Below are 25,740 nucleotides of genomic sequence, written 5' to 3'. Positions count from 1 at the left end.
TAATGGTCCCAAGGATGAGATACATATTATCCTAAAGAGACATCCGTAGAAGTAACGAATTAGTCATGGACTCTAGCGCCACTTCTTCCCGAACCAATGATCAGAGGTCCCGATGCTGACGGAGAGGACGGTGACTCTACATGACGGCTAGAAACTTTAACTATTTTGCTGAGGACCAGTTCTGACTTAGAAAACGACTTTTAGCCAGAATAGGTAAATATGAGAGAAATGAACTTGCATTTAATTGGCTTTTCTTACAATTTTAGATAAACAATATTCTGTTTGAATTACTGTGTCGGGTGGTTATTTTATTGTCATGTTTATTGAATATTCAGTGTAATATGATGTTTCACCAAATCTATAGCAACTAGTTGATGTCATTGACCTCAAGGTATATGCAGATTGGTTAGGTATTGAAAGTGTATCCCCTTATACATGGCACGGATAGAATGGTAGGATGAATGTTGGTGTTATGGGCCCCACCAGCGTGTGATGTGTGTGTGCGCGTGTGACTGTGAAATCACTCTGTCCGTGGCAGTAGAGGGGATTCGGAAGCTCCGATCTGCACCAGTTTCTTGGTAACAGAATGATGGTTAACTATTGTTTTGATCTGGTGAATTTGCGTGTATATAACCTTATTGATTATTGATTGATATCGATGTTTGTACTAACACTATATGTTGAAGTCGTATTGAGTTTTATGTAGTGTGTACGGCTTCTGGGACGTAGGAAGTCGTTGACAGTTCCGTAGTAGGGCAGAGGGAGTGCTGCTCTTGGAAAAAGGCGGGATTGTTAGCCCTGTATGTAGACAGGGGAAAAACGTGTGACAATTGAAGTTGCGCGTCGCATTGTCTGGGTTCGGTGAGGTAGCATCGCCGTGTGTTACCATTAGAAACGTATTTTCTGTGTGAGAGAAGTGTATATGATAGCGAAGGTTATCTGTGAAGTTCTGGTCTTAGGTATCAGGGATCCTTATGGCATTCCGGTAACGCTTATCACTAGAAAGGTAATAGGTATTTTCAGAGCTTGCTAGAAGGACAGAGCAGAGGTAAGCGCTGTTTTGTTAACGTGTGATATAATTCTATAGTAGGACAGACTGTTCGCTGTTCTCGGGAAAGACAGAATTCTTTGTGAATGTACTACATTTTCTGGTGTGAAAGTGCGTGAATGAGAAGGCATTCTGGTTAATTGTGAAACTCTTAGGAGCATTCCGGAGAAAGCAGTTAATTGGTGCTTGTTAGAAGGGTAGAGTAGAGGGATGTGCTACTTTATCAACGGAAGTAACAATTCCGTAGAAGGGCAGAGGTAAGCTCTTCTCTCGGGAAAGGCAGAATTCTCATGGGAAAGGTCTTTTGCTGTTCTGTGGCTAGCGAAGCAGACAATGGAGATGTTTGTATGTTGTAACTAACAGACTCGTAGAAATTGAAACAAAGTCTACCGAGTAGTTTTGTAAAGGAGGGGTAGACGAGAGAGACAGGAGACAGGAGCAGAAGCTGCTGCAGCGACTGCTGACGTCAGGAAGACCGCGCTGTGATTGGACAGTGGGTTAGAACGGTGGAAGCACGGTGATTGGTGTGCTAGTGTACGCCGCTCAAGGATTGGGAGACATACAGGGTGACATAGACGCTCCAGGATTGGTGCGTTGGTGTGAGTCGCGCTGGGATTCGTGGACTGAGTCAGTGACGTAGACGCTCCAGGATTGGTGCGTTAGTGTGAGTCGCGCTGCAATTGGACAGGAGATCGTACAGTTGTAGTAAAGACAAAAGGGTTGTGGAAAATAAGAAAATGTATTACCACGCTGGGGAAAAGAAAAAAGAAATCCTTGTTTAGTAAGGTTAAGAACTGGTTTGACAAGGATAAGGATATTGTGACTAGGGAAGGACAGTTACTTCCTCCGATAAAAACCCCCGCATCCTTCATGGTTGCGAAATATGGGTATCATACCTGTATTTGGTTAGACAACTGGGTAAAGTATACTAAAGAGGATGGAGTTTTAGCTTTCCCAGAGCATGGCTCATTTAATCTGGCCATAATGAGAAATTTACGGGAGAGGATGATGAGTCTAGAGCCTCGGTCTAGGCCAACGCAGTTTGATGCATTGACTGAATGGGAAGATGAAGTGTACGAGCGAGAAAAGCAGAGGAGTGGAGGAAATTACAGGTATATGTTTGGGCGAAAGTATGATCGCGAAACTCATCATGATCGGATGAAAAGATGGCGATATGCCAGTATGACTGAGGGATTATATCCTGTAAGAACTGCAGAGGAGACAGAAGGGAAAAGGTGTACAGAGAAAGAACATAATGTAAAAACAAGGAGGTATGGGTCGAATGAGTCTGATGATGATGTCTTAGATGACATGTTCTACAAAAGACCACCCCCGTATAAACGAGAACCAGAGGTAGGAACATCAATTACCCCAATGAAAGACACTCTGCGGATTATAAAAACAGAAGTCATGACCCCTGAGTTGAAAAGCAGTAATTCTCTTGCAGAGAGAGAGAGAGAGAGAGAGAGAGAGAGAGAGAGAGAGAGAGAGAGAGAGAGAAAGGGAGAATGAAATTGAGGATGAAAAGACCAGAGAACTAGCAAGAACCACATTTGAATTGACAGAGAAAATCAGAGAACTGACTAAAAATCTTGAAGCAGTTACGGTGCCTGTAACAATAGGTCCGGTTATGAGTGTTTTCGAAAAGCAGAGGGTTGGTGAAGGTGGTTTGACAGTTCCATATGTAGGCAACAGATTGATTGTTCCTCCAGAGCAGGCTGAAATGAGAACGGGAGAAAATCAGTGGAGATCAGGAGACAATCAGTGGAGACATACCATATGTGGAGGAGAGTTGAATGTGCAGACTAACTCAGGTTTGAATTCCGGTTGTGTGGAAGGGAACAGAATGATTGGAGGATCGATCTTAGAACCACAAAGAGTGACAGAACCAGGGGGTGCAGAAAAATCCACAGGGATAACTGCGGAAGATTTGAATGATTGGCTGAAAGCTCTGCAGAGGAAAGAAAAGGAATCCCAGGGAATTGATGTAGCTAGAATACGTATGGAAATGGAGGAGCTGATTGTAGGAACAGTCCCTACAGAAATGCTGAAAAATTATCAGGAAGGGGAAATCCTACTTCTGTGTAAAAGTATCACATGGAGAGCAAAGAACATACATGACAGGTTGAAAGGAATAGCCAGTGAAATGGGAATCGACATGGAGAAGGTAAAAGCTTTACAAAAGCCTTACCGAGTGGATTTTACCGATAAGGACATTGAGAATCTGAATAATGCAGGCCGAACAGGGCAGATTAAGGAGATGATTGCTTTGCTGAGAAAATGGGGAGATGTGGAGAGATGGAAAGATAGATGGTATAGAAAACGAGAGGATGCAGCAGACAGAACTTACTCAACATTCCCTATGAAAGAAAAGGAGAAAGCAGTGACAGCTTATCCCATGAGGGAGATTCCAGGAGGAGGGTACGTACATGTCCCATGGACCAGACAAGATATTTTGTCATTTACAAATGATTTCCCTCGACTAAGAGAGAAGCCCGTCGAGTGGTATAGACAGGTTGACAGATTTGTGAAGTTGTCAAAAGTGCTGTGGATCGACCTGAATAGTCTGTTTGATATAATTATACCAGCAGACTTGTGGGCAGAATGTAAAATAGTCATAGACTGGCCCACTAAAGAATACCCAAGAGATCCAAAGACAGGAGCTCCAGACCCGGAGGTCATGAAAAAGTATGAGCAGGTTATGGCTTTCCTGAAAAATAAGATACCCCCCAAGGAAACAGACTGGGTTAAAATAGATCGAACACATCAAGAAGTGAAAGAATCAGTCCATGCTTACTATGAAAGACTAATACTGGCTTTCAAACAGTTCAGTGGAGAGGAACATGTGGGTGACAAGGATTTGAGCCATTTTGTATATAGATTTGTGTATGGCTTGCGACTTGAAATCAGTGAAATGATAAGGCAGCATACCGTAGACTGGCAGAGCAAAAAGATTGATGAGATCCTGAGACATGCAAAATACTTCAGTGATGAAATTGAGGCAAAGCAAAGGAAACTGAAAGAAAAGGCAATGTGGGCACAGGTGAAAGTTGCAGAAAGACAGGAGGCTCAGTTGGCTGAACAAGCAAATAACCCAGGAAATAAACCCAGATTTGGCACAGGAAAAGGGAAAGGCAATATTGAAGAAGCAAAGAAAAGGTTTCCCTGCCACAACTGTGGAAAATTAGGGCACTGGAAATCCGAGTGTAAGAATCCACCGTCTACTAATGATGACAATCCATCATTGAATTCACAGGTGCAGAGTGAGGGGTGTGGTCAGCATCAGCAACAGCAGAAGGCTGTTAAGCAGCAGAATCAGGTGCCAAAACCACCCTTGCCACAAAGAAGAGGATCCCAGAAGTACAGCCAGGATTCGGGGTTCTACGATGAAGAACAGGTAAACAAGCCAAAACGCGCAAGCGCTGTGTCACAATATTGGCTAAGGAATGAGGGAAGTGATTCTGAGGGAGACTTCTGACGGTGCCGAAGAGAGGAGGAAGAGTGCGTACTTGGCGCAACTCTAGAAATAGACCAGGCAGGACCTTTTGTAGATCGGAAAATCAATGGTGAAAGTGTTACTTTTCTAGTTGACACAGGAGCTACCAGATCAACTGTCACGTCAGCTGATATAAAGAATCTTCCTCTCTCGGATGAAGCAATCCAAGTAGTTGGTGTGTCCAACACAGATCAAAACTCATCTTACTGAACCAGTAAGGGTTAGAATAGGGAAATTTTCAGACATGCACCGATTTGTGGTGTGTGCCACTAGTCCTGTGAACTTGCTAGGTAGGGACCTACTGTGCAAGATGAATTGCACTATTTTCTGTACTCCAGATGGAATAACCTTTGAGACACCAGATGAGGATGTCCTATACAGAATGACCCTGGATAACAGGGAATGTGAGGCTATGGGGACATATGCTGTGTTTAATACAGATGCATTACCCCCAGAATTAAAACAGACAGTAAAAGCAGCAGTTTGGGATTTTACTGGAGAAGATGTGGGCCTGATGAGAAATGTAGATCCAGTAAAAATTACTGTAAAAGAGGGAGTGGTTTACCCAAACATTCCACAATACAGACTGACACCTGAAATAATTGAAGGAATAACACCCATAATTGAGAAAATGATCCAACAGGGGGTGTTAAGAGAAATATTTAGCAGCCCATGTAATTCACCAATAATGGGACTGAAGAAACCCAATGGAAAGTTCAGTATAGTACAAGATTTGAGAAAAATTAACAAGATTGTTGTGTCATGTTGTCCAATTGTGCCAAATCCATCAGTGATTTTGTATCAGATTCCCCATGATGCAGAATGGTACACAGTAATTGATTTGTGCCATGCTTTCTTTTCAATCCCGTTGCATCACGACAGCCAGCCGATTTTTGCATTTAGATTTGGAGAGCGAATTTTGGCATGGTGCTGAATTCCACAGGGGTATACAGAGAGCCCTTTGATATTTAATCAATTGCTGAAGAAATCCCTGGAGAAAATTCGGTTTTGGTCCAATACATTGATGACCTGCTTGTGGCATCAAAAACACGTGAAGTCTGTGAAGTAGACACCATTGCTTTACTGAATCACTTGGCAGATGGAGGATTAAAGGTATCTCCAGCCAAATTGCAATTCTGCAAAAGAGAAGTCCAGTATCTGGGACATAATATTGAGAAAGGCCTGAGGAAAGTGACCATTGACAGGATTAAAATCATCAGAGGGATGAGAGCCCCAATGACACAAAGAGAAGTAAGAATGTTCCTGGGAATGGTTGGTTACTGTCGTCAGTGGATAAGTAACTTTTCCCTGATTGCCAAGCCACTGATTAAATTGACAAAAAGTGAGGTGAAAGACCCATTGGAATTAAACCCAGAAGAAATGGCAGCATTCAAAGAATTAAAGAACAGGCTATGTGATGCTCCTGCTCTAGGAATGCCAGATTACGAAAAATAATTTGAGCTGTACTGTAGTGAGAGAAATGGATGTGCACTTTCAGTGTTAATCCAGAAACATGGACGTCTGAGGAGGCCAATTGCATACTTCTCATCAACACTCGACCCAGTAGCTGTGGGTTTACTAGGTTGCCTGAAAGCAGTAGCTGCTACATGCAGGAGTCTGGAACAAAGTGAGGGAATTATAATGGGATATCCTGTACGGGTATTCGTACCTCATGATGTGGCAATCCTTTTAACAAGAAGCCGGACACAGTTCATGTCTCATAGTCGGCTGACTAAATATGAGAAAGTCATTCTTGGTGCAACAAATGTGAGCCTGGAGAGATGTGTGAATGTGAATCCAGCAACACTGTTGCCTGATGCTGAAAGTGTGGGAGTGAGAGATGAAGTTGATCATGATTGCCTGGATGTGCTGGATTACTGTACAAAACCAAGACCAGACATAAGAGATCTGCCACTGCCTGAGAGTGATCATGTGTTGTTTGTGGATGGATCTTGCTTGAGAACGGATGAAGGAACACTGAGTGCCGCATATGCTGTGTGTACAGTTTCAGGAGTTGTGGAAGCATCACCTTTGAAAGGAGTTAAATCCGCTCAGGTGGCAGAATTGGTGGCACTAACAAAGGCTTGCAAGATTGGAAGAAATGTGAGAGTGACTGTAATGACTGACAGCCAGTATGGCTTCGGAGTTGTCCATGATTTTGGCCAGCTATGGCTACAAAGAGGTTTCCTGACCTCAAGTGGAACTCCCATAAAGAATGCTGAAGTGGTTGGAAAATTGCTTGAGGCGATACAGCTGCCTAAAGAACTAGCAGTTGTAAAATGTGCTGCACATGGTCAAGGTGATGATTTTGTCACCTGACTGATTTGCCAATGACATAGCACAGTATTGTGCAAGGAATAATCATTCCATTAACCGGAGTAAAGAAAGAGAAATGTCTTCTTGTTCCTTAATGTTTACTAATGTGGTGGGTACATGGGAGGAAGTGAAGCAGTTGCAGGATGAAGCAGGAGATGAGGAAATGAAAGATTGGGTGAAAGCAGGTTGTGCACCAAGGGAAAAAGACCACGTGTGGGTCTATAGGGATGGAAGACCAGTCATGCCCAATAGCATGTTGTCAACAATGGCACGGATGTATCATGGCCAGGGACACCTGGGGAGGGATGCTATGATAAGAGCCTTTAAGCAGACCTGGTACAATGCAAAATTCAGGCTGATAGCAGAGAGTCTCTATCAGTGATGCCTGATATGTCAGCAATTCAACCCTGGAACGAGAACAGTGGTGAGCCTAGGTACAATAGGCAGGGAGGGAGGACCCTTCACAAGAATGCAGATAGATTTCATAGAAATGCCCCAAGTCAACAGATTGAGGTATGTCCTGGTGGTGGTCTGTTTGTTCTCCAGGTAGGTGGAGGCATATCCAACAAGAAGAAATGATGGGATAACAGTGGCCAAGCTACTGTTAAGAGAATTCATCCCAAGGTATGGGTTCCCAGTGACCATTGAATCAGACAGAGGAGGACATTTTTATAATGAAATCATGGGTTTGATCTGTGAAGCATTGAGGGTACAGCAGAAGCTACATTGTGTCTACCGACCAGAGGTTTCTGGTGTGGTTGAACAATTGAATGGTACCATCAAAAACAGAATTGGCAAAATGTGCCTGGCCACAGGAATGAAATGGCCTGATGTCTTGCCTCTAGTCCTGATGACAATTAGGTCTACTCCAGACAGAACAACAGGTTTGAGTCCACATGAAATTATCATGGGACGTGCTATGAGACATGCGTTTGTGCCAGTCAACAAGCTGATGACTATAACTGATGACATGATTTTGGATTACTGTAAGGGCCTGGCTGACGCAGTTCATTCTGTGTTTCACCAGGTTGGAGAAGACGCCACCACACTTGAAAAGAAACCAGCCCATGATCTGAGCCCAGGGGACTGGGTAAGAATAAAAGTCCACAGAAGGAGGAATTGCCTGGTTCCAAGGTGGGGAAGGCCAAGACAAGTCATTCTGACCACAGCAACTGCTGTGAAGTGTGCTGGAGTGAAAAATTGGATACATGCATGTCACACTCTGAGAGTTCCAAACCCAAGTGACGGCACTGGAAAAGAATACTTCGAAGAATCAGATTCCAGTGATGATGCAGACAGTGAGGCAGTAAAAAGGAAAAAGAATCCTGAAAGGGGGGAAAGTGAGTCAAGAGAAGCTTTTGTCCCACCAGAAGAAATTCTGAAAAGAACATTGCAAACTTCAGAGAGAAGTCCAGATTCTGAAGAAGTGCCTGAAATTCCAACTAACAGTGACGGACACAAAAAGAAAGAAAGAAAAGAAAAAAACATTCCAACAGAGGTGACACCTGAGTCAAATGAGATAATTGGACTCTTGAAGAAGAAGGGACAGAAAAAGAAAGAGAGGGACAGATTGCGGAAAAACCCCGAGGAGGTGTAGGGAACATTGACAACAAGCTAGGTGAAGGGACAAGTAGACAGCCAGAAGATTGCGTGTCGGAGACCCGAAGAGGGACAGAAGTAGGGAAATCTCAATTGGTGGAAAAAGAGACTGTTGGAGAAAAGGAAGTTGTTGGAAAAGAGAAAACTGTTGATGAACAAGAAGCAACTGAGACAGAATCTCATGAAAGTGAAAATGAGATACATGGAGGACAAGTTCTGAGAAAGAGAACTTGGATTGGAGTAAGAAACAATAAAGAGGGAAAACAAAAGAGAAATGCTAAAGGAGATCTTTGGCCCAACAAGATAAAGAGACTGAGATATTGACTGACACGAGTTAACTCCTCGAAAGCTGAACAGGTGAACGAAGTGTCAAGTCAAAACCAAACGAAAGAAGAAGAAACAAAAATATCTGAAGGAACTAAAAGAATCAGAAAACCAAACCGGAAGTATAAGTCACCAGAATGGACCTATGTGGCACTGCCTGAACAAGGTGAAGAGGCAGACAGTCAAGGAAGTCCAGAGGAGGCTTTACTGAAAGTGGTTGAGGAAGAAGAAGCAGTGGGAATCCTGAGAGTTATCTTGTCCGACATTGGAGAAGAGACGGATGTTCAGGACCTAATACAGTTTGATGATGATGAAGAAACAGTGAAAAGTGATGAAAATCCAAATTGAATAAATCCAAAAGAAATCATTTGGAGAAGAAAGAAAAAAAAAAGAAGTAAAAATTATAACTAATAGATTGTAATAATCTGGTGGGTACTTGCTGCCCTAAAAAGTTCGGTAGTGGAGTAGAAGAGGCTAAGTCAAAAGACACGGTCAAATTAATAAGATGGCTAACACTGAGAATAATCAAAGTAGATGTACCTTCATGAAAAGATGGTGCAAGATGTGCTGCTGCTGTACAGGATTATTAATGCTGCTTTGGAGCGTGCTTGCTCTACTGATCTCTTTTAGAGTAACCATAGACACTTTAGAAGGACATACAGGGAACAGGACTAACATAGGGAAGAGTTCACAGAAGATAGTTTCAACTAGAACTAGCAATGTATATATACATAAAGATAGGTCTATTAATGATTTTCTAGCAATGTGTTTTCAAAATTATTGTACGAATATGTAAAGACAAGGGATGTAAGGGATTGCTACGTCTGTATGCAATTACCTGCTTCTGTTTCGGAGGGAGTGACTTATAATCACCTTCCGGCTACGTATGGAATTTCATGTAGTGTGTTGATTAGTATATTTTATCAATTAGGGAAATTAGATTATAATATGTCTAATGTAGATAATATTCTTGGGCAACTGCCTATGAATAAAGAACTGAATCCTGCTAAAGAAGCTAACACTTTAGGTGAGATTTTTTTAGAAACCAGAGAATTAACATTAGAATATGTTTTTAGAAATAATTTAACCTGCAGTTTGAAAGAAGAAGAGAAAACTTTTCTAGACATGGTCGAGAGAAGAAGGTTGAACATGCACAAGAAAGCAGAAGGGCATAAAATGAGTGAAACAGTGTGGGATATTGAGAAGGAAAAAGAGTTGAAAAATGGAGCCAGTCCAACTATGGCTATAGATGCACCACAGAAAGGCAAACTATGCATTACCAGGAAGAGATCCCAGTATGATTATTATTTCATAGGGACTAGTGAGTGCCATGATACATACTTTATTGCAACCGGATGGGGATTTAGAGGAGGAGAAGATCCAGTTTTTCCGGGAGTGTATTATATTTGTAGGAACAAGGCTTATTACCGTTTGCCCGACCATTGGTTTGGCACATGTTATGTTGGCCTGGTCTTTCCAAAGATTTTTCACATGGATAAAGTAGACGATGCTGAACATACTAATCAGTTAACACGCTATAGAAGAGAAACATGGACAGAAATTGTAGGAGATATTTTTGGAGCTTTAATACCAGCAGTGGGAATTTCATTGAATGCATATGGCATTCGGAAGCTGTCAACAGTGGTAGATCGCTTGTCAACAAGCACCGCTGGAGGCTTTCTTTTGGTAAATACTGAAATGGTTGCTTTACGCGCTATGGCGATGCAAAATCGACTTGCCCTTGACATTCTATTGGCAAAAGAGGGTGGAGTCTGTGGAATGCTGAAAGTTCAACATTGTTGCACTTACATTCCTGACGAAAGCAAAGATCTAAAAGTCTATATCAAAAATATTACTGATTTGCATGAAGAATTAGTACCACTGGAAGCTGAAAGTATCTGGACTAAAATGGCTAATAAGATGATTGCTATTAAGAATTTTGTAGCTAAAATAGGTAGTACCATTTTTGGTAAGATATTATTTCCATTAATGTGTGTAATTGTTGCACTATTAATTCTTAGATTAGGGTGTATGTGTTGTAGATACAGAAGAAATAGAAAGAAAATAACACGAGAAAATGTTAAAAAGAGACAAAAGAAACTAGAAAGAGATCCACAAGAAATAGAATTAGAAGAATTGAGGGAAAGCATGTATATAGAAACTAAAAGAGAAGATGATATGGAAACAAGGGTTTAAAAAAATGAACAAGAAGATATTTTGAATTTCTTCAAAGGGGGAAATTAAATTGATTTTTGGGTTTTGATTTTTGTGGTGATAAGATATCACCAAAGGGGGGATTGATGGAGCAGTGTTTTTTACTTTTAAACCAATTACCTGTTTCATTTTCGTATGTTTTATTAAAAGTACTACTGATTATTTAGTAATTACTAAAGATTTGTTGAGTCTTGTCTAACCAACCTTATTAACAGAAGAATCACACGTGGGAATGCTATTGCATGGCTAAAATAATAAGTGAACTAAGTTGGTGAGCAAACTGACAGAATAGATGTTGCTTATGTGATGTTATTGTGTTTTGCGCTTATAATTAATATGCATTAATGGCTTTTGATGTCGCAAATGGCTAGATAAATACATACACATAAGGGTATTAGCAGGGGAATAACACTGTATAATCATTTCCATGCAGTAATTATGTTTTGTGTTTCTTTTTACTTAAGTTGACCATTGTGGCCTGCTAGAAAATGGCTACCACCCGCAGCCTGCATTTGAGTAGATGAATATTGAAAGGAGGCTTTGCGCTGACTGTGACCTTGTCCTCAAATTGAACTGAAAAGCCATGAACATGATGACAAATCTGGGAGAGGTGCCAGATGCCCCTGAACGTGAAGATTTGTTGCGAATCCAAAATCTGACCTGATGAACTTATAATGGTCCCAAGGATGAGATACATTTTATCCTAAAGAGACATCCGTAGAAGTAACAAATTAGTCATGGACTCCTAATTTCTATTCATTATTTGTGACCATCAATACGTGAGAAAATCTATCGTTGTATCCCAATGTACCAAGACGACATAATTTCCGCCATTCGACTGTTTTTGTAAGATATGATTGCAACATTTGGAATGTAAATTTGGTATAAATATTAGTAGACTAGAGAGGTCTAGCGCCACTTCTTCCCGAACCAATGATCAGAGGTCCCGATGCTGACGGAGAGGACGGTGACTCTACATGACGGCTAGAAACTTTAACTATTTTGCTGAGGACCAGTTCTGACTTAGAAAACGACTTTTAGCCAGAATAGGTAAATATGAGAGAAATTAATTTGCATTTAATTGGCTTTTCTTACAATTTTAGATAAACAATATTCTGTTTGAATTACTGTGTCGGGTGGTTATTTTATTGTCATGTTTATTGAATATTCAGTGTAATATGATGTTTCACCAAATCTATAGCAACTAGTTGATGTCATTGACCTCAAGGTATATGCAGATTGGTTAGGTATTGAAAGTGTTTCCCCTTATACATGGCACGGATAGAATGGTAGGATGAATGTTGGTGTTATGGGCCCCACCAGCGTGTGATGTGTGTGTGCGCGTGTGACTGTGAAATCACTCTGTCCGTGGAAGTAGAGGGGATTCGGAAGCTCCGATCTGAACCAGTGGCAGGAGGAAGTAGAGGTGCAGTTACAGTAGGAGAAGTGGTGCAGTGAAGGAAAAAGCTAAAGGAGTAAATTGTGTGGGACTTTTTCTATTTGCCATGTGGAGGGCAAAAAGGTGAACTCCAAAATGGTAACCTGCACTCCATACAACAAGGTCATCTCCTATGGGAACATACAGCAGTAGTCATTTGGTAGCATGGAATGAGAAAACACCTGCAGGCAATGTATTCCACCAGGTTGGAGCATCCCGAAAGAAGGCATCAGAAGGAAATTGAAGTGGCCGAAGTCAAAACTTTGGCTGTGTCCACTTCTTCTGCTACTGTGACACCTCCATCTTCTACTGCTTTGTCAGCACCTCCACCACCGCCCACTGCATCTGTCCTTCCAGTAGGACCTTCAACTTCTTCTGATGTATATTCCACTTCACCACTAGCCAGAGCAAGTGTTTCTGCATCACTGACTGCTCCTGGTAATATGGTGCCAATCCATCTACTGAGCAGAATAGAGAAATCATCAAGCAGGATGGCAGCACTGCAACATTCTTTCACCTGTGCCATACTGTCATTCTCGCAGGACAGAGGGATATGACCACACATTGGGAGTTAGTCATGGCTCACCATTGTCCTGTGCAGCAGCCTCAGCTTTCTATTGTTATGTTATATGTTATGTTATAGGACATTTATATAGAGCACTTTCACCGAATGGTCGCTTTCCTTTTTAATCCTCCTGTTTGCTGTTAAAACTTTTTTTGTTAGCTGATCATGTTGACATTTCAAAAAATAAAAACTTGCAGAAAATTGTTTTAAAAATAGAAAAGAAGCAAAAGAGGTTCTTTTCATAACTAACTAAATATCTCAAAGGATAAAGAGCTTGTACCAATATTAACCATATTTTTTCAGGTATCAGAAGCAGAAAATTTCAATTATTATAGACATAAATGGTAAGTGTAAGGTAAGTTAAGCATGTGCCTTATGGTTGCTTCATATTAGATGGCAAGTGAATAATAGACTACTACAATGATATCTTATTTTATTTAGAGTGGAGTATGGTGTCGAAGACAGGAGTGGCACACAGTGGAGCAGATTGTCATAGAGTGGATTTTTGTAGAGTTGAGTTTCATTAAGTGACGTGTCATGGAGTGGAGCATCATCAAGTGACATGTTGTCAAGTAGAGTGTTGTAGAGTGGTATACAGTGGAGTAGAGTTTTGTAGAGTGGAGAGGCTCTACAGTAGAGTGGAGAATCATGGAGTGGAGTGTCATGGAGTGGAGTGTCATTGAGTAGAGTAGAGGAGAGTGCTAAAAAGTGGAGTGTCGTAGAGAGGAGGGTTTTGGAGTGGTGTGTCATTTAGTGTCACAGAGTGTAGTAGAGTGGTGTACATTGAAGAAGAGTGTTGTAGAGTGGAGTGGCATAAAGTGTTGTGTCATTGAGTGTCATGGCATAGAGTGTTGGGATGTAAAGTCTCATGGAGTAGAAAGTTCTGGTGAAAGTGCTGTTGCATAGATTGAAGTGACATAGAGTGGAGTGGCATGAATTAGAGTGATGAAGAATGGAATGACGAAAACTGGAATGGTGCACAGTTGAGTGGCGGTGAGTCAAGTGTTTTAGAGTGGAGTAGAGTGGCATAGACTGGAGGGGCATAGAGTGGAGTGGTGTAGAGTGGAGTTGCATGTCATTTAGTTGAGTGTTGTTTTGCAGAGTGGAGTAGAATGGCATAGAGTGGAGCAGCATGTCGTTGAGTAGATTAAAGTGGCATCTCATAGATTCTCGTGTCGAATAGTGTTGTTGAGCAGCATAGAGTGGAGTGGTGTAGACAGAAGTGGCATGTTATAAAGTGGAATGGAGTGTCATGGAGTGGAGTGGTATGCCATTGAGTGAAGTGTAGTGGCGTGTTGTAGAGTGGAGTGGAGTGGCGTGTCGTAGAGTGAAATAGAGTAGTGTTGGAGGCATATATTGTAATAAAGTTTTGTAGAGTGTAGGGCCTTAGAGTGGAGTTGTGTATCGTAGAGTGGAGTGGAGTGGCGTGGCGTGTAGTACAGGTGAGTGAAGTAGTTTGACATAGAGTGGCATGTCATAGAGTTTCTTGGAGATGAGAGTTGTACAGGGGAGTGGCACACAGGTGAGTGGCAGATTTTAGTGTTGACTGGAGTGCTGTATCATAGAGTGAAGGGATGTGGAATGCGGTACAGTGGAGTGTTGTCGAGTGGAGTGTTCTCGAGTGAAGTGTTGTATAGTGTTGGGGATTGTAGTAGAGTGGGGTGACATACAGTAGAATGCTGTACAGTGAAGTGGTGTAGAGTGGAGTAGAATGGAGTAGAGTGTTGTAGAGTGTGATAGAGTGGAGTGACATAGAGTGTTGTAGAGTGGAGTGGCATAGCGTGGCTTAAAGCAGGGTGGTGTATAGAGGGGTAGTGGAGTAAAGGGGCATAAAAAGGAGTGTCATAAAGTGTTGAGTGTTATGGAGTAGAGTGTCATGGCATACAGTGTCATTGTGTTGATTGAAGTATCGTAGAGAGTTGTGTCATATTGTGTTGCGGCATAAAGTGTGGTAGCGTAGAGTGTTGTTGCATAGGTTAAAGTGACGTAGAGGGGAATAGCATAGAGTGGAGTGGTATACAGTGGAGTGGAGTACAGTTGAGTGGTGTTAAGTGGAGTGTCGAAGAGTGTCGTAGAGTGGAATAGAGTATTATAGAGCAGAGGGGCATAGAGTGAAGTGGCATGTCATGTAGTGAAGTGCCATATCATAGAGTGGAGAGGTGTGGCATGGCATGGAGTGTTGACGAGTGGAGTGAAGTGTCATACTTGGAGTGAAGTGTCATCCAAAGGAGTGGTGTGTTTGGGAGGGGAGTTCCATGTCATAGATTAGAGTGGTTTGGTGCCTCATCGAGTGGCATGACATAGAGTATCTTAGAGTGTAGGAGCCTAGGGTATAGTGGTATGACATATAATAGAGTGGCGTGTTCTAGAGAGGAGTGTTGTGGAGTGTTGTACACTGGAATGGAATGTCATAGAGTGGTGTGGCATGTAGTAGAGTGTAATGATACATCATTGAGTGGAGTAGTGTGTTTGTGTTGTAGAGTGGAGTTGAGTGGTGTGTCATAGACTGGAGTAGAGTGACATTTCACAGAGTGGTGTAGAATGGGGCAGGATGGTATAGTGGAGTGGCAAGCCATGGATTGGCATGTCATAAAAGGTCTTAGTGTGGAGGGGTGTACAATGAAGTGGCATACAGTGGAGTGGCATGTAATAGAGTGGAGTGGCATGTCATACAGTGGAGTGTAGTGTGGTAGGGTGGAATAGTATGTCATAGAATGGAGAGCAATGTCATAGAACAGAATGAAGTGATATGTGGTGATGAGACAAAATATTGAGTTATAAATATCGACTTGCACAAATATCGAGTCAAAAATATTATGACATGGAAATATCGTCAGAAAGAATATCGTTGTCAAGAATATAGTTGTTTCTAAAATAGATTTTTAGTTTTATTTTTATTTTAGGAGTGGGTTGTGGTGTTCAGAGGGTACAGGGTGGGAAGTAAATTTAAATATTTAATATTTATATATTTTTAATAATTATTATTTAATTTCTAATTAATTATGTTAATTGTGTAATCATTTTTTCAACATTTTAGGAATGTGTTGTATATTTTGTGGGGATATATTGTGGAAAGTAAAATAAATGTATTCAAATAATAATTAAATTTTAATTATTGATAATTTTTTTGTTGATAAATATTTATGTTAATAATGTAAATAATTAGCTTTTCAAAGTCACATTTAAGTGTTGGTTGTACGTTTTTTAGGGGTAAAATAAAATGTATGTTATAAATAATTTTGATGTTAACAAATTCTTTCTAAGTAAAATATTATTGATATGACAATTATTTTGGGATTTAATTTTTAATTTGTGATTATTTATATGTATTTACAATTATAATATTTATTTATTAAAAAATATTAATATGAAATATATTTTAATCTGTTTTTGAATTTTTTCTATTGCTTTGTAGAGAATTTGTTTCTAAGGTAACGCTGACTGCAGTTGGAATAAAACATGTTCCCTACTGTTTCACTGACTGGAGTGAGAATGGAAAATTCTGCTTCTCCACAATCCAACACTTTCCCCACTGTTCACTGAACCGGATATCATGCTATTACACCCTGGAGCAATTGTACTCATACATCCTTTACATCATATTTCGATGTTTAAAAGTACAACATGAAGAACGTGCTAGAAGACCATTCGCATGCTGAGCCTTGAAGAAGTCCTAGGTGGACGAAACGTGTTGGCTACCAATCCCATGCTGTGTTTTTAAGAAAAATTGATGAATAAAGAATAAAGAAACTTTTGGAAGAAGGAACGACTCCTACATTTGTTCATCGAGGAGCTAGTGCCTTGTTATTTTTATCTACCTACTATGCACTACGAACTTTGCTATATATTTAACTGATTTGTCAGCAGAGTGCTGAACCACCTTGTGGGACCCTACTGTTGCACTTACTGGAGAGGGAATAGTAAATGACCCCCCTCCGTTATCTAACACTTTCGGTACTGTTGCACTCAATGGAGTGGAAATACTAAATTTTACCACTCACCAATCCAACACTTTCCCAACATTTGTAGTTATTGGAGTGGGACGGTTACATTTTTTTTCTCTGTAAACTAAAAATTTTACTAGTATTATATTGATTGTAGTTGTAATAGTAAATTGTTGTTCATAAACAAAAAGACCTGGAAGTGGAACCTTCTGATTAACAGCACCTAACCTGTTTTTACACTCCTTAAGTAATGTCCCTTCTATGCTAAGTGGGAGCTGTGTGCACACTGGATAGTACCCACCATCACAGTACTTGTTCCAACAGGAACTTAACAATTCAAGACAAAAGCACAGGTGCACCATTTAGAAAAAACGTTATCAAAAAGGACAATTTTAACATCCATATCTAGTAAAGAGAGTTCTTGAATTTATTATTTCTCTTTAATTGTTTCATTTTCATTTCACGTAGATGAAACACAGCGGTCAACACACAGAACAGCCGACGCGTTTCGTCCCATTGTGGGACCTCTTCAGGGCTGTTAGATATAAACAAATGAATATTAACCCCTTCTGTGCCCATGACAAGCTGGACTCGTCATGGAGCACAGTCGCGCTGTGCCCATGATGAGTCCAGCTTGTCATGGCACCCACCCATGGGGGAAGCGCTGGCGCTCCCCCCGTGAGTGGTCGATCTTTTTTTTTTTTACTGGGAAGGCAGGGGAAGACCTTCCCCTGCCTCCCCGCGTCATCAATGACGTCAGCGCGCGAGCCGCGCTGACGTCATTGGAGGTTTCCCCTTTGCTCTCCGAGGCGCAGGAAGCCATTTGCTTCCTGCGCGTCGGAGAGTAAAGGTGAGTTTTGGGGCTGGGGAGGGGGGATTTTTGCATCGGTGGGTTTGTGTTAGGGTGGGGGCACTATGGAAGGCCCAGGCATGCCAGAGGCTCGGCTTCGTTCGTGTGTGCCTGTTGTTGCTTCCCTGTGAAATGGATTCAAATTTGAAAAACGCTCGTCTTTCTAGTTGCTTTTCCCTGTGAAATGGATCCAAAAATGCAAAGAAATGCTCTTCTTTTTAATTTTTCAAATCCAAAGTGCAGCAGCATGATTTTTGCATCGGTGGGTTTGGGTTATGGTGGGGGCACTTTGGTATGCCCAGGCATGCCACGAGGCTCGGCTTCGTTCGTGTGTGCCTGTTGTTGCTTCCTTGTGAAATGGATCCAAATTTGAAAAACGCTCGTCTTTCTAGTTGCTTCCCTGTGAAATGGATCCAAAAATGCCGAGAAATGCCCTTCTTTTTAATTTTTCAAATCCAAAGTGCAGCAGCATGTAGAGAAATAGAATTTATTATATGAGAATTAAATACCTAACTAATAGCAAGACAGAGGGGTTGCAAAGTGTCCAGATTGTTTTTTTTACATCCAAATAAACCAGCATCACTTTACAGAGTTTGCCAATGAAGTGCTACTTTCATTTTCTCGTCTTTCTTTGAAGAGCATTGTTGTTTCCAGGTTGGGAGAGTGTACCATTCCTGGAGGTACTGCAATACCTGGTTGATGGGTGGATTGGAAAACACAATGTGTACCATGGCTCTGTGTTTATGGATGTGGTCTTTTTATACCATACTGCTTACGTTTTGTAAGGATGTAAGCAATGGACAGTGAAACGGTTCCCTTCAGGGCCCTCTAGTCATGTCCATAACTTTTCAGGTGAAACCACTCGCTGATTTCTGAATAGTTAGTGAGAGATCGTTTAGGTAACCATGTTGTTTCTGTTTACATTTCACATGCTTTGCATTCCCTATGAGTGGTTGCTTTATTTTTTATTTTTTAGGCAGCATATTACTCTTATCAAGTGCCTAATTTGAATTGAGCCATATCCAAGTGTTTATAGCGGGCACAATTAGGTTATAGCTGAAGGCAGTGCGAGTTTCTCTCAGTGGGCAAGTATGGTGTTCAGTGGGGATGTGGCACTATGGCCAGAGCTGTGGAATTTGGAACTGGGGAACCGGGTTCCGCATTCATGACCAGTCCACCACACCACTGTACTGAGGGAGCACATTCCCATGCTAGACCATAGAAGGCCCCACTAGACCTTAGAAGGCTTGATGTCTTAGCACAAGCAGGTGTACCCTAGTGGTGTCAATTGTGGGTTAACCTTGAAGGCCTGTCCACCACAATCCATACTGAAGTTCATCTCCAGTCTTGATTGCAGGCCTACGAAGCAGCACACCCTAGAGCAACAGTGATCCAGTCGCTGTGACTGTCACTGAGGTCACATGAACCTTGAGCAGGTTAGGGCGATGCGAACGGTGTGACCTCACTGGGTACCTATTTCGGGTGGGTGTTTGCATTGTGCTGAGGGGATTACCAGGTAATTATTCACGCAGCTCTCTGATGGAAGTCGCATGAGGTAAAATACTGCAATAAATGGCAGACACTCTGAAAACAAGAGCAAACGTTATGTTACATGAGGAAATGGTGGTAATTGTGCATGTATCAAAAGCAAACAAAATACAAGAGGTAGCAAACAATACGTTACAAGAGGAAAAGTGACATGTGTGCAAGTTACAAAAGAGTACAAAGTACAAGTAGAGGTATAAAAGTGCAATAAATGTCAGACACTCAAAACACAGGTACACACTGGGAAGGCACTTCTACGGGCATGGAGAACAGAATTTCCTATAATGTAAAGACTTCCTTCAGACAATAGAAAGGGTGTGAATTAAGTTTGGAAGTGTCTTTGCAGGAGGAGAACTTTGAGGTCAGTTTTGAAGGACTGGGAAGAGGGAGGGGGTGGTCCGGAGCTGTGGCTGAGTTCCAGATTCTCGCCGCGTTGCTTGTAAAGGATTGGGCCATCGATCTTTCCTTCTTGAAAGTGGGAGGTTCAAGTAATAAATTTTGCGCAGTACGTGATGGTCTAGAACATTATATGCATATGTGACAATAAAGTTTTTTTCTCCTTTTTATTCTAGTCTAAAGCTTTTGATTCCTGATTCCAGTTTCGACAGTGGTTGTTCTGCAGTTTTGTGTAGTTGCATTGTTTTGGTAAGAATTTTTTTTTTGTTGTATTTACTCCAAATGTAATATTGTAATGTCCGAATGAATTTTTTTGTAAGTGATGTCATAATGGCGGCATATTTAGTTAGTGGTTTGAGCATGAATTTCTTTGTAATGTGTTTTGCATAGTCTTATGTGTAATTGCTTTTCTCTTTCTTTTTTAGTGGGATATTGTTGATCCATACTGTGTCTGTACAGAGTAGGTGGTGGTGAGTAGTTTAGCTGCCTCTGGCAAGTGAGTGGTATTGTTTTTGAGTATATATGAGTTTTTGATAAAGGTGCTTTTTGGTTATTACTTATTTTACAAAGTGTTTGTTGTTGTTGACTTGTTTGACAAGTTACCTTTATTAGTAAGCAATATGGCTAGCCGTAGAATGACTGCTCAACAGGTGGTTGGTATGCTTCTTGAATCTTCCTCTGAGCATGATTATGAGACTGACAGTGCGTCTGAGGGAGAGGAGGGAGGGGAAGATTCTGGCAGTGAGTTTTCTCTCAACATGGAATCATCAGATGATGAAGGTACTCTCAGTGCAGATGAAGGTACTCTTGGTGTGGATGAAGCAACTCTCAGTGCGGATGAAGTGCCTGTCTTAGAGGAGGAAACTGCTGTGCCGATGGTGCAAGAGGCATCTGGATTGCAGTCTGAGGCTGCTAGGCTTCCTACTGGAAGTGCTGGACTTTGGGTTGATCCAAACATGGTGCAGCCGGTGTTGCCTGCCTTTAGCGGTGATGCAGGGTGTACAGTGGATTGTGAACACTTTTTGCCTATACAGTTTTTTCGGTTGTTTATGGATGATGTATTTTTGGGTGAGATTGTTGAGCAGACGAATTTGTGTGCTGAACAGTTTTTGAGGGACAACAGCGACAAACTTAGGCCCCAGTCTAGAGCTACCCGGTGGACTCCCACATATCTGGAAGAGATTAAGAAGTTTTTGGGTTTGACTTTATTGATGGGTGTGGTAAGGAAGCCAACCTTGGCTTCATATTGGTCTACTAGCCCCTTGTTGGCAACTGCCATATTTCCTGCAGTTATGACTCTTAATCGGTATTTACTTTTGCTACGTATGCTGCATTTTGTTGATAATTCTATGGCGTTGCCACGAGATCACCCTGACTGTGACCGTCTTTTTAAGATTCGGCCCGTTCTTGATCACTTTGTAGATCAATTTTCTGAGATCTATACTCCAGTGAAAGAAATATCTATTGATGAGTATTTGGTCTTGTTCAAGGGCCGTTTGGTTTTTAGGCAGTACATCCCTAGCAAGAGGGCAAGCTATGGAATTAAGCTGTATATGTTGTCTGAGAGTAGGACAGGATATGTTTTTAATTTTCGTGTGTACACTGGTAGAGATTCTACTATTGACCCCCCAGGTTGTCCGTCCACTTTTGGAGTTTCAGAGAAAATTGAGAGGGATCTTGCAAGAAGACTGTTTAACAGAGGCCACCATTTGTACCTCGATAACTTCTATACTGCTGTGCAATTATTTAAGGAATTGTATAAAGTGGACACTTTTGCATGTGGCACAATCCGCTCTAACCGTAAAGGTTATCCAAAAGAGCTTGTTTGCAAAAAACTTCAGAGGGGGCAGTGCAGTTCCTTGCGTAGTGATGAACTACTAGCTGTAAAATTTGTGGACAGGAGGGATGTGTACATGCTGACTAGGGGTGGGCGGAATTGGCGGAAGGCACTTCCGCCAATTCTCGCGAGAATGCCCGCGATTTCCGCGATCACGCGATATTTCCGTGATCGCGGGAATTGGTGCTTCCGGCCTGCCGCTGCCGTTACAGTGACCATGTGTGTCTGTAACGTTGCGGCGCCGACGTTCCTGGGGTCCCTCGAGTCAGCTCAGCTGTCCAGGTCCATCAGTGGGGGAAAGGGCGGAAGACGTTGCCCACCGCTGGTGTGTGGGGCGGGGCTTCCATGCAGTTCACATGCCTTCTGTTTATGGGCCAGAGACCGAGCAGAGCAGCAGATGAGGAGACTGAACCTCCTGGAGACTACGCGGGGATTGCGCTCGAGTCGGAATCACGGATCGGGTAAGTGACGACGACCTGGGGGAAAAGCACACCTGCCCAGCCTCGACCTAGCTCCCTAATGTTTTGTGCTGATAAAGCGTTACTGAATTTGAGCTTCCACTCGGGCCCCTGCTTTATTTATATCTGTAAGTGCTTCCTGTTGTGGTTGGCCAGGCAACAATTTCCGTTCCCTCCCGGAAATTGCGACAATTCGGCATTTCCGCGTTTCGGTCGGAACGCGGAAATGTCGAATTGCCGCAATTTCCGGGAGCGGAACGGAAATTGTCGCCCACCCCTAATGCTGACTACCATCCATGATGAGAGTACTTCACCTGTGGCTGTTTGGGGTCAGGTTGCTGAAGTGCGCAAACCTGTGTGCATTCTAGACTACAATAAGCACATGGGTGGTGCTGACAGAGTAGATCAGAGGTTGGAACCTTACTCTGCTATTCAGAAGGCTTATGTTTGGTATAAGAAGTTGGCCATCCATTTCTTCGAATTAGCAAATTTCAATGCTTTTATTGAGTTCAAGGAGTGTTCTCCTGTGTCAAATTTGACATTTCTTCAGTTTGAGCACTCTGTGATAGCTAGCCTTGTTGTTGTGGAACATGCAAGTGTTCCTAGATTTGGAGTGGTGGAGGATGTGGTTCGATTGAAAGATCGCCACTTTCCTGATTTCATCCCTCCCACACCGGCAAAAGATTTTCCCACTAGGAAATGCAGAGTCAGTTGGCGAAGAGGTACGCGGAAGGAGATTCGTATGTACTGCCCTGACTGTCCTTCTAAACCTGGGCTGTGTGTCCCTGCTTGTTTTAGAGCGTACCACACGCAAAATAATTTTTGGGAGCATTCATGAGTGGTAAAGTAAACTGCCTGGTCTGTATTCTTTGAAAAATTTGATTCTGTTTCAAGGTTGGCGTTAGTGCAATGTATTTAGTTTCTGATTTTGTGTTTGTAGATTTGTATCGATTTGTGATTTGTGATTTGTTTGTGTTTTTATTTTTGTCTAAAAAAAATCCTAAATGTGTTGGCGGTGTGTGTGGACTGGCACTTGGTTGGCGGTGTGCGTGGGATGGTGCTTGGTCTGGCAGTGTGTGAGTAGTGACTTGCTGCTGGTCATTACACACACTGCTAGCTGAGTGCCACTCCACGCAATCCATCAGCTTGTGTAGTTGCTGTGTCAGGAATGGGGGCATGTGAAAGTGATGGGCCCTTGAATGGCGCTGTGTGCTGGCGTGAGTTTTGTTATGTGATGGGCCCGCGGCTGGCGGTGTGAATGGTTTTGTATGTCTCACACGTATGAAAGGTGTATGAATGGCCTGTAAAGAGGTTGGTGCCTTGTCGTGGCTTTACAGCTCACGAGCTGTGAGTCAATGGTTCAGTTTCTCGCCCTTTCAATTATTAACAGTGCATTTCATTTTTGTGAAATCACTTGCTAATACAATTGTATATACTGAACCATCACTCACCCTCATGCCAAATCCAACCAGTATGTGTGTGCGTTTGAGGAAAAGATGGCTGTGCAGTAATATTTGCCTTTCTGAAGCAGGGTGTACCTTGTCCCTTTTGTAAATTTTGTAATGTGTTGTTTTTGTCCTTGGTGGTGCGAATGGTCTTGTGTGTATCACGGATGAAAGGTGTGTGAATGGCCTGTAAAGCGGTTGGTGCCTTGCCGTGGCTTTACAGCTCACGAGCTGCGAGTCATTGGTTCAGTTTTTTCTCCATTTAATTATTGACAGTGCATTTCATTTTTGTGAAATCTCTTGTTAATAAAATGTAATATACTGAACCATCACTCGCCTTCGTGCCAAATCCAACCAGTATGTGTGTGTGTTTGAGGAATAGATGGCTGTGCAGGAATCTTTGTCTTTTTAGTTTCTCAGCCAAGGTGTATGTTCCATGTAAGAATAACCCACCAACTGTAGATATTGTCGTAAACCCACGGGAGTTCATGGTGATGTCTCTCTTGTGAATTCCAAAAAGTTATTTTATCCACAATGTCCTGCAAACCCCCAAATGTCTGTCACATTTTCCTTGCAATATTGTGCCAAAATTCTCACGCTGTAGAAACAAACAATGTCAAAACGATCTGGTTTTGCAAGTGGGTCAACTGTCTTTTTGGCCTGTGCTCGGCGGCCATCTATGGAAACCTACCAAACCCATACATTTCTGAAAACTAGGCATCCGGGGGCTTTCAGGGAGGTATGGCTTGCGTGGATCCCCCAACGTTTCCTTACCCAGAATTCCCTGCAAACCTCAATTTTAGCTGAAAAAATCACTTTTTTCACACATTTTTGTGTGGGAAAGTTGTGGCATCACCGGGCTTACTCAAATTTCCCACCTCCCAGCATTCCCCTGGCTCTCCCGGTAAAAATGGTGCCTCACTTGTGTGGGAGGCCCAAGTTCCCGCGACAGGCAAGGGCCCAAAACGTAGGGAGGTGACTTCAAATTTGCCTATCTCAAAACCACCTGGTTTTGCAAAGGGGGTCACCTGGGTTTTTGGCCCGGTGCTCTGCGGCCATCAAGGGAATCCTACCAAACCCATACATTTCTGAAAACTAGACACCCGGGGGCTTCCAGGGAGGTATGGCTTGCGTGGATCCCCCAACGTTTCCTTAGCCAGAATCCCCTGCAAACCTCAATTTTAGCTGAAAAAATCACTTTTTTCACACATTGTTGTGTGGGAAAGTTGTGGCATCACCGGGCTCACTCAAATTTCCCACCTCCCAGTGTTCCCCTGGGTCTCCCGGTAAAAATGGTGCCTCACTTGTGTGGGAGGCCCAAGTTCCCGCGACAGGCAAGGGCCCAAAACGTAGGGAGGTGACTTCAAATTTGCCTATCTCACAACCACCTGGTTTTACAAGGGGGGTCACCTGTGTTTTTGGCCCGGTGCTCTGCGGCCATCTAGGGAAACCTACCAAACCCATACATTTCTGAAAACTAGACATCCGGAGGCTTCCAGGGAGGTATGGCATGCATGGATCCCCCAATGTTTCCTTACCCAGAATCCCCTGCAAACCTCAATTTTCGCTGAAAAAATCACTTTTTTCACACATTTTTGTGTGGGAAAGTTGTGGCATCACCGGGCTCACTCAAATTTCCCACCTCCCAGCATTCCCCTGGCTCTCCCGGAAAACATGGTGCCTCACTTGTGTGGGAGGCCCAAGTTCCCGCGACAGGCAAGGGCCCAAAACGTAGTGAGGTGACTTCAAATTTGCCTCTCTCAAAACCACCTGGTTTTGCAAAGGGGGTCACCTGGGTTTTTGGCCCGGTGCTCTGCGGCCATCTAGGGAAACCTACCAAACCCATACATTTCTGAAAACTAGACACCCGGGGGCTTCCAGGAAGGTATGGCTTGCGTGGATCCCCCAACGTTTCCTTACCCAGAATCCCCTGCAAACCTCAATTTTAGCTGAAAAAATCACTTTTTTCACACATTGTTGTGTGGGAAAGTTGTGGCATCACCGGGCTCACTCAAATTTCCCACCTCCCAGTGTTCCCCTGGGTCTCCCGGTAAAAATGGTGCCTCACTTGTGTGGGAGGCCCAAGTTCCCGCGACAGGCAAGGGCCCAAAACGTAGGGAGGTGACTTCAAATTTGGCTATCTCAAAACCACCTGGTTTTGCAAGGGGGGTCACCTGGGTTTGTGGCCCGGTGCTCTGCGGCCATCTAGGGAAACCTACCAAACCCATACATTTCTGAAAACTAGACACCCGGGGGCTTCCAGGG

The 25,740-nt window shown here is 42.6% G+C and overlaps 1 long non-coding RNA gene across 1 annotated transcript; it reads left to right on the top strand.

Moving 5' to 3' along the window:
* Positions 1–95: 95 nt before the first annotated feature.
* On the top strand, positions 96–11,636 carry LOC146857058 (uncharacterized). Its single transcript, XR_014979532.1, has 3 exons — positions 96–213; positions 4,305–4,445; positions 11,462–11,636. It is a non-coding gene; the product is annotated as an uncharacterized LOC146857058 (long non-coding RNA).
* The last annotated feature ends 14,104 nt before the right edge of the window (positions 11,637–25,740 follow it).

This window comes from Triturus cristatus, chromosome 3_2, assembly GCF_964204655.1.
Source record: "Triturus cristatus chromosome 3_2, aTriCri1.1, whole genome shotgun sequence".
NCBI lineage: Eukaryota > Metazoa > Chordata > Amphibia > Caudata > Salamandridae > Triturus > Triturus cristatus.
The sequence above is the reverse complement of the archived record's forward strand: the minus strand, read 5'-3'. Positions and strand labels throughout refer to the sequence as shown.